The sequence below is a fragment of the Solea senegalensis genome, unplaced genomic scaffold, assembly GCF_019176455.1.
Source record: "Solea senegalensis isolate Sse05_10M unplaced genomic scaffold, IFAPA_SoseM_1 scf7180000013919, whole genome shotgun sequence".
NCBI lineage: Eukaryota > Metazoa > Chordata > Actinopteri > Pleuronectiformes > Soleidae > Solea > Solea senegalensis.
Window position 1 is genome coordinate 51,144 of NW_025320916.1, and position 9,210 is coordinate 60,353.

General features: G+C 37.6%; 1 long non-coding RNA gene across 1 annotated transcript; it reads left to right on the plus strand.

Moving 5' to 3' along the window:
- Positions 1–1,387: 1,387 nt before the first annotated feature.
- LOC122760674 lies at positions 1,388–2,592 on the plus strand. The gene is made up of 3 exons (XR_006358466.1): positions 1,388–1,446; positions 1,522–1,584; positions 2,108–2,592. It is a non-coding gene; the product is annotated as an uncharacterized LOC122760674 (long non-coding RNA).
- The last annotated feature ends 6,618 nt before the right edge of the window (positions 2,593–9,210 follow it).

The following is a 9,210-nucleotide window of genomic DNA, read 5'->3' on the forward strand; positions in this document are numbered from 1 at the left end:
CTTGCTCATTGTGTGAACTGTTGGGGTTCTCTGCTCTCCTTGATGCTGTCTATGTACAGTGCCTTGAGATAATGTATGTTATGATTTGGCGCTATACAAATAAAATTGAATTAAATTGAATTGAAATAAAGTTGGATTGGATTGGATTAAAGTGTTCCCCCAAAAGAACCAACTACAAGTCTCTCCGTCCAAAGCAAGTTCGATATCCACGAGGGTGTTGGAGGACACTTTCTTGACACTAGATTGAGGAAAAAAAAAAGTTGTTGAACATGTGTCTAGTCATATTGTGCAATGTTGTATTTCTGAGTGAGCCTTTTCACTGCACAGATACTGTATATATATATTTTTGTATAGAAGGAGTCAGAATTTGAATCATCAATGATAAATCGTTTAATATGGCTGATGGGCCTTTTTTTTTTTTAAACCATCACTGTGCTGTATGGGTGCGGTTCTTAAAAGTTGACTATACTAAATGATTGATTCCAGTTAATGCTGCTAAACTGCTTTTCTTCTGTCAATCAAAACTTTGTGCTCAAGACTTATTAAGAGTGGACTGTCCCAAATGGTGTTAAGGATTGCGTCTCAATACATGATGTATTTTATCCTCATGTCTTTATCGAGTTATATATGAGTTCAGAGGTCAGGTTGCAGAAAGCTTGTGTGTAATAAGTTAAAAGGGTTTTAAAGTGAATTGATGACATGCACATTAAATTCTATTTTTTTATACTGTGACCATATTTGCATGTTGAATTAATATATACATGTATTTAGTAGCCAATCTAGTAATATCAGTGTTTTTTACTTTACAAATGTGCCAATTTATATAAAATTGTTCCGTCCACCGTTCGTCATACCGAGAAATTTCGACTGGTAGCGAGTCGAGTCATAGGCAAGCTGACCTGGCCGCCCTGCACAGGTTAGATTAAGGGTAGGACCAGGCGTTAACTGGTTAAAGTTAGAGATAAAGTTTTCTTTAAGTATGCAAGTATGTATGTATTGTTCTGCTTGTTTGAATGGTGGCTGGCGCCAAGTGCTGCAGCCTCAATACCGCCACCTACGGTTTTGATAAATGAACATATGAAATACTTTTAATAAATGCATATATATGTTGTTATTATTTTTACATTCTAAATATTTAACTTCATTTATTAATTTATTTCTATTAAAATATAAAATAAAATAATACAATGTGGAAAATAGATATATTACAGCATTGTAGAGTAGTGTGTATATAGATGTGTATATATATATATATATATATATATATATATATGGCGTGTACAAATATATACTACTCTACATATCTAATTGTAGCCCTCGCAGGTTTACTGAAGTGTAATTCTTGACTCTGCCAGAGGGTGGCGTATTGACCCCTGGGAATTTACAATGAGCATTCACCTTTTCTTTTCTTCCGGTGGAGACATTGCCAGAGAGCATTAAGGACTGGTATGGAAATATCCTTTGAGGGATAAAAATCCATAAAACCTTGTGCCAAATATTAAAATATTGTCTGTCCATTAGGTTGGAAGCTGTGTGAGAGAGAGACGAGCCGCACAATTTTGCGAGCTCCTCAAGATAGCTCCGGTAAGTATGCTAATGCTAACCTGAGCATCATGCTAATTGTGCTCCATTATGTTATGAAACGTTGTTCTTTAAAAAAAAAACAAAAAACAATCGGAGTTGTGACCTTAATACGTAGTGCTCGATATCACATAGACACAGATTCAGATTGTTTTATGTTGGAAATGTTTATAAAAGATAGCTAATCGCGTTAGCCGCGGGCCAATCGCTAGCATTTAAATGTGAGTTGTTTTGGTTTTTGTAGGAAATGTTGGTAGTATTCATACTGTCAAAGTTGCCTTTATAGTTTGTTTTGTTGACTCTTTCATGATTTTATTTTTATGCTGTAAGATGGGAAGAACATGATTGATTTATTGATTGTTTATCAGAACTGACCCATTTTATGTGGTGTGTCTTTTCATTTATATAATGATTAGAGTCTTTATCCTTTGCAAATGGTTGTTAATTGATTTGATGGAGATGAGTTGTTTGGATTTCAATTGAAATGAGACAATAGTAACTAATGTATTCTGTACTGTATGCATAGATTGTTTTTTTGGATGAGAGAAAGAGATCGACTGAACCTGACTCTGATGTCAGTGGCGAGCTAACCAGAACTCGACAACGAACAGACCAAGAACCTAGTGTGGCCAGCTGTGGCATCTTGGGACCGTCATCATTCCGTTCCTTCACCGGAGATACAGATAAGATCATACATAAACCTACCCGGGTAGTAAAAAAGGAAAGACATTCATACTCCAAGAAACACACACACACACATCAAGATCTTCCATGAACTCCAAAGGCAGCAATTTTTTTGTTTTGTTTTGAAATTACTTGGTTTAAGCCTAATATTGTGCGCCTGTGCACTCAGGAAGCCGGCTTAGATAGGCAGGGAGTGTAAAATATTGTTAATAATTTTGTACAATACATATTTCAAACTTACCTATTTTGTGATGTGTGTTCACTGCTGACCTTTTACTATTTCAGGCTCCATAGTCGTACTTAGAATCTTCTGATAATAACCTAGCTTTAATTCGACGTTGACTAAATGAATTATCAGTTGTACTCATTTCGAGACACTGGTTACATAATATTTACATATTATATTTAAATACAGATACAATGACTGTGCGACTTTAATATAAATCTAACATTCAAAGTTAAAATAATAAAAAAACATTAATAATATACAAACTTTGTCAGGTCAAAACATTTCCACAAAGTAATACGTCAACCACAAATCTATGGATCACACCAAGCATGTAATGACAGCGACGTCTGAGGCAGCGGATCATTTCATCAGGACAGGCCGAGGTAACGCTGCTCTGTGCCGGGCACAGTGAGCGCCGAGCGTCCGCAGAGGCGGAGCTGATCACCTCCGACAAACGTCGCTGCCGAACTATAAATACGTCAGATCTTCATACATAAACCACATGTTTAAATTCTAAATGACTAATTCCTCGCCTCAAATGATGTTAAAACTTTGTTCCGGGACACAGAAAAATATTTATTTCAGATTTATATGTCTATTATCTGCTGCTATGCTCCGCCGAAATGTATTCTGGGATACATGGCCATCCCAAGTACGCTTAAGTCATCTCCGATGCATACTTGGTAAAAAATGGGCGGAGCGAGAACACTTCCGGGTTTGAGAACCGTCCTCGCTGTTCGCTTACTTGAGAATTGGAACAGTACTTGGACTGAGGCTGATGACGTTTTCACAAGTACGCAAGTACGCACAAGTATGGCTATTGAGAAACAGATGGACAGACATTTCCTAATACTAAAACTAAAATCCTAAAATTACTAAAATTTACTAAAACATATAAAATATAAAATATACACCGATATAGGATATACAACAACAACACAAATTATAAAGATATGTTTGTACTGTAAAAGTAAATAAATAACTAGCAGTCAGAAAAAAAATATATATAAACAGTATAAACAGTGTAATATATAGTATGTAGATAAATAACTGCCAGAAAAATATTAAAGGCAACATAGAATGCTTGTATTACACATATATGTTAGTTATGGAGGTCTACTTACATATATTAACTTGCTTTCATGGATAAAAACCTCCTAAGCCCTGTTTCAGACCAAAACCACACCCCCAGAACGTGGACTGTGTTGTGATTGGCCAGCCAACGAGAGCTTTCCCACTTTCCTGTGATTGTCCAGGTACCTGGAAGTGACGTAATAGATAGGCCAGCTCTCAGATACACAGCTCCCTCTCTGGCACGGTGGATTCTCTGCATCTCAGCAGCTACAACGAGAGTAGTTCTTCTTCTGCGGTTGAATGTACGCAACCGGATGAGCCCGGACTAGTGCCGCACCAGGAGGCGCTACGGTGGTGAGAGGAGTGGTGAGGATTTCTGATGACGACATCAAACTACGGAAGTGCCGATCCGCTTCGCAGAGCCCAGGAAAACAATAAAACCCTATTTTCTCAGCAGTGGCTGAACTGTTGTTCTGAAACTTTAGGGTTTCATAAACGAGGTAATGACACAGATACACACACACACACAAACGCAGCGTTAATTGGAGCTTCCGGTCTATGTCGCCTTTAACAGTATAAACGGTGTAGTAAATAAATAAGCGCCGTGTGTGTGTGGGGGGGTGTTCAGCTTCCTGACAGTCTGAGGGATGTGGCTGGGCGGTGGAAGGGGAGAGAATTTAGCTTCCTGACAGCTTGGTGGATGAAGGTTTTTGTGAGTCTGGTGGAGGCTAATGCATTTCATGGCCTACATTCTATGTTTCCATTATTGAATTAGATTTTTCATTTTTAAATGGGTCTCAAATGTACAATTACTTGTAGCCTGCCATAGTTCTAAATAAATAAAAACCTATGAATACAAATAACCTGTGAATAAACATTCCTCCTCAACCCTACAAGTCCTCCAATGACAAACCATTATCTGGACACTGGAGTAAAACACTTAACACAAATTATCTTTCTGAGTTCAAATACCATGATCATTTGCAAAGTTGGAAGCCAGTAGGAAGGATCTCTTACCCTGTTATGGACATTTAGTACAGTTTCTAAATAAAGCTTAACGCTATAATTAAACCCTTAACCGACATATAGATTTATTCTTTGGCTTAATCTGGGATGTTTTACAGTATGGGCAAGTATGAGTGAACAAAACACTTGAATGACCACACAGTCTTTTCTAAACTTTTATTGCTGACATGGGATTGAAACTGTCACTGCTTCAGTCGTGCTCTTGAGAGGTTGTTATGGCTTCAGTTGTCCACCAGATGTCACCACCACTGAAGTGTTAAAGCTTTGTTGCAGGATTTGACACTTGTTACAATGTAATTTATCAACAGTTTTGTTCTTTAGATAAAAGCTACCATGGACGCTTTGATGTCTTTGACGGCTATGATAGTTAAAGGAATTGGAAGATGTGTACTGAAAATGATCTAGCAGTTGGATGGATGTGTCCGTTTAGAAGCTGTATTTTAAGTGTTGGTGCAACAAGGGAATATTTCCATGTGACGCTGATCCTCGAGTAGCTTGGATACATATAGATGGAAATGTAACTTGGATGTACGGTAAGTGGAAATAAATGTGCAAACCCTTCACACAACTCTATCTCGCCTTCGTGATTGATGAATTACAACAGTACCTACGAGTAAAGTGGCCATACGTCCGGATTTAGGCCGGACAGTCCGGAATTTAAATGCCTTATTTGTCCTCCTTTTTGGAGTTGCACCTGAATGCAACGCTACATGTCGTCAAATGGTGTAAGACTTTAGTTTAAAAAAAAAAAAAAGATTGGTTAAAAATGATTGACTAAAAGCGGTGTCACTCAATTCTCTGATTTGAAAATGTAAACAAGCCGCCCCCTGTTCCCATGTGCTAGCTGTGTCACTCATGTGTTTCACATGCCGAAAAGACGGACCTCATTTAAACAACTAGCACTGTCTGCTTCAACGCTTGAGACAGCGAGACTCACGGGGCAGCGAGCGCAGTGCATGCTGGGAGTTGTTGTTCATCTACACGAGCCAAAATTAAATTTCTTGGCCAAGAAGGCACTTCAAATATTATTTCACATTTCTGCTACATAGATAACCCAGTTTTAATATACACTCATCTTTCCAATGGTGAAGTATGCCTTTAAGAAGCTGAAACAATCAGAAATCTTGTTTTAATAATGAAAAAAGCTTCAAACCAATTAGTTTAGCGATTGATTTAATAATTGATAGAGTAATTGTTTCAGCTCTAGATTTGACTGTACATTACTGAAAAATAGATCATTTTGTACAGAAATGTCGAAGATTCAGTATGTTTGAGGTTTTTAGAAATTGTGTCACCATTACTAATTTTGACCAGCAGAGAGCACTGTTTAGTTTGTTTTGTAGGGATCCTTAATATGTTAACATCAACATACACTGCACGTTCTAACAATAAATAATGGATATTTATATTTGCCTCTATCAGATTTTATTAAGGAATGTATGTGTGTGTGAACCAAAAAGGAGAAAAAATTAACTAAATCTATCTGTGGTTTCAGTCTGAAATTTCAATCATCATATAACTAAACATTTTCTTTTACAGGTGGTCGTTGACAAGTAAATTAATGTTGTTGATGTGATGAAAGGAGAGAGGAAACGATGGGTGAGTGGATTTTCAAGATTTTTGTTTTTTTTGTTTTTGTAATTTAATGTGAACTGATCTCTTTTAAAAAGGTCAAATTTACTGTACATGTGCACCAGCACAGTATACAAAATTTATACATGTAGCTTTTCAGCAACTTTTAGCTCACTTAATGTCATTTGTAACAGACCACAACAAATAAAAACATGTCAACAGCTGAAATAGTGTTAGGGCCAATGGAAAGAGATGAGTTTTAAGAAAAGACAGAAGAGAGGCCTGTCTAATGTGCACAGATTTATGGTCCTCAACAGCAAATACATGGTCCCCTCTAAAAATTAACTATTGTCTTGCTTTAAATAATCCACTTTTATTCAATGTCTTGATATTGGCAAATGAAAGACATGTTTTTAAATGTGGAGAACATCATCTTTGATTCTGTCATTTATGAATAAACCAACATCTTTTTTTCCCTCATCCAGCTGACAATCTTATGCAGTCACCCGAGAACTGGACTGAATCTCAAGTGAGCACCTGGCTACGAACACTTCGTGTGAAAGAACAATACATAAAGAAGCTCTTTGAAGAAGAAGTAAATGGACCAGTCCTTCTTACACTTGATGAGGACTTCTTGATCACAAAGATTGGCATGAAATTTGGGCCTACTCATATGATTATCAAAAAAATAAACGAGTTCCTCAATTCCAAGAACAATTCAAAATCACTTCATTGTCTTGCTTCAAGTGAAGTTCCTTCTGGACAGGTAGCATGTGCGCCATTGTGTGCGCCCACCAAGGTTCATTGAGGTTATGGATCGAGAAAGTACAGCAAAAAACTATGTGGTGGAGGTTGACATTGTGCCTTCAGTCAACATTGTTAAGGGCAGGGTTTATGCAGTTCTTCAGCCAAACTTCAATGAGGCAGCAAAAAAAGTACAATATGAGAAAAAAGCAATTCTGCGAAGGGTAGGTTCCAAAACAGAGCCAGTGAGTGACAGTGATTTCTTTCAGAGAGTCAAAGAATGGGATGCTCAAAGAGAAGAGGCAGAGAAAACTCAAGTACTCAGTACTCCATTCTGCCAAGACCTTGGGAGGAAACTCACAATGCTAATAACTAGTGGGAAGAAGTTCATTGAAAATGATAAATGGTTCATATTGGATCAAGACAAGAATTATCCTTTTAAAGGTGTATGTGTCTTTGATTTGTAAACATATCTTGCACAGGTCATTTTTCTTCTCACTTCACCAGTAGAGAAACCTTTCTTGCACAACTTTTATGGGTTTTTCACAGACATGCAAGGCCGCACAGACATCATCTGCATCTGTGAATCAGAGACAAACTTCCAGAGAGTTATGTGAAACAGAAACTGTGAACAATTTCAGTGTAGTTGGGATGAAAATGAGTCACATTAATGCAACTATGCAAATGATTCAACCAGTAAAAGCCTGTGCCAAAAAACACTTGCCAGTCTTTGTGAAAGGGACATGTCTTCTTGAAACAAACCAAGAGGAACATATGGCTTCTCTGGAAATACTGACAGTCAACCATTGTGATGACATAAGCAAAGACTTCATTAATGAGGCAAATATTGAACAGCAGTTTTACCGTGGTGGTAGAGTGACATGGATGAACTTTTGGCTCGCTGAGCACAAGTATGTTGGAGAGGTAATATAACGAGATGCTTATCAGGATGTCTCCAAGCTCCTCATGGATGTTTTGAAATGTAACGTAGATCAGACCCCAGTTACTTCTATAAACATCTACCATCACCCAGGAAGTGGTGGAAGTACCGTGGCAAGGCAAGTGTTGTGGCAGAACAGGAAAGAACTAAGATGTGCAGTTGTGAAGCCTTCATACTCAGTTACTGATGTTACACAACATGCAGTTGTTCTGAGAGAATATGAAGAAAAAGGTGAACAAAACACTTGAATGACCACACAGTCTTTTCTAAACTTTTATTGCTGACATGGGATTGAAACTGTCACTGCTTCAGTCGTGCTCTTGAGAGGTTGTTATGGCTTCAGTTGTCCACCAGATGTCACCACCACTGAAGTGTTGAAGCTTTGTTGCAGGATTTGACACTTGTTACAATGTAATTTATCAACAGTTTTGTTCTTTAGATAAAAGCTACCATGGACGCTTTGATGTCTTTGACGGCTATGATAGTTAAAGGAATTGGAAGATGTGTACTGAAAATGATCTAGCAGTTGGATGGATGTGTCCGTTTAGAAGCTGTATTTTAAGTGTTGGTGCAACAAGGGAATATTTCTATGTGACGCTGATCCTCGAGTAGCTTGGATACATATAGATGGAAATGTAACTTGGATGTACGGTAAGTGGAAATAAATGTGCAAACCCTTAACACAACTCTATCTCGCCTTCGTGATTGATGAATTACAACAGTACCTACGAGTAAAGTGGCCATACGTCCGGATTTAGGCCGGACAGTCCAGAATTTAAATGCCTTGTCCGGCGTCCGGCGCAGCCTCAAGCCGGACACTTATTTGTCCTCCTTTTTGGAGTTGCACCTGAATGCAACGCTGCATGTCGTCAAATGGTCTAAGACTTTAGTTAAAAAAAAAAAAGATTGGTTAAAAATGATTGGCTAAAAGCGGTGTCACTCAATTCTCTGATTTGAAAATGTAAACAAGCCGCCCCCTGTTCCCATGTGCTAGCTGTGTCACTCATGTGTTTAACATGCCGAAAAGACGGACCTCATTTAAACATCTACACGAGCCAAAATTAAATTTCTCGGCCAAGAAGGCACTTCAAATATTATTTCACATTTCTGCTACATAGATAACCCAGTTTTAATATACACTCATCTTTCCAATGGTGAAGTATGCCTTTAAGAAGCTGAAACAATCAGAAATCTTGTTTTAATAATGAAAAAAGCTTCAAACCAATCAGAAATCTTGTTTTAATAATGAAAAAAGCTTCAAACCAATTAGTTTAGCGATTGATTTAATAATCGATAGAGTCATTGTTTCAGCTCTAGATTTGACTGTACATTACTGAATAATAGATAATGTTGTACAGAA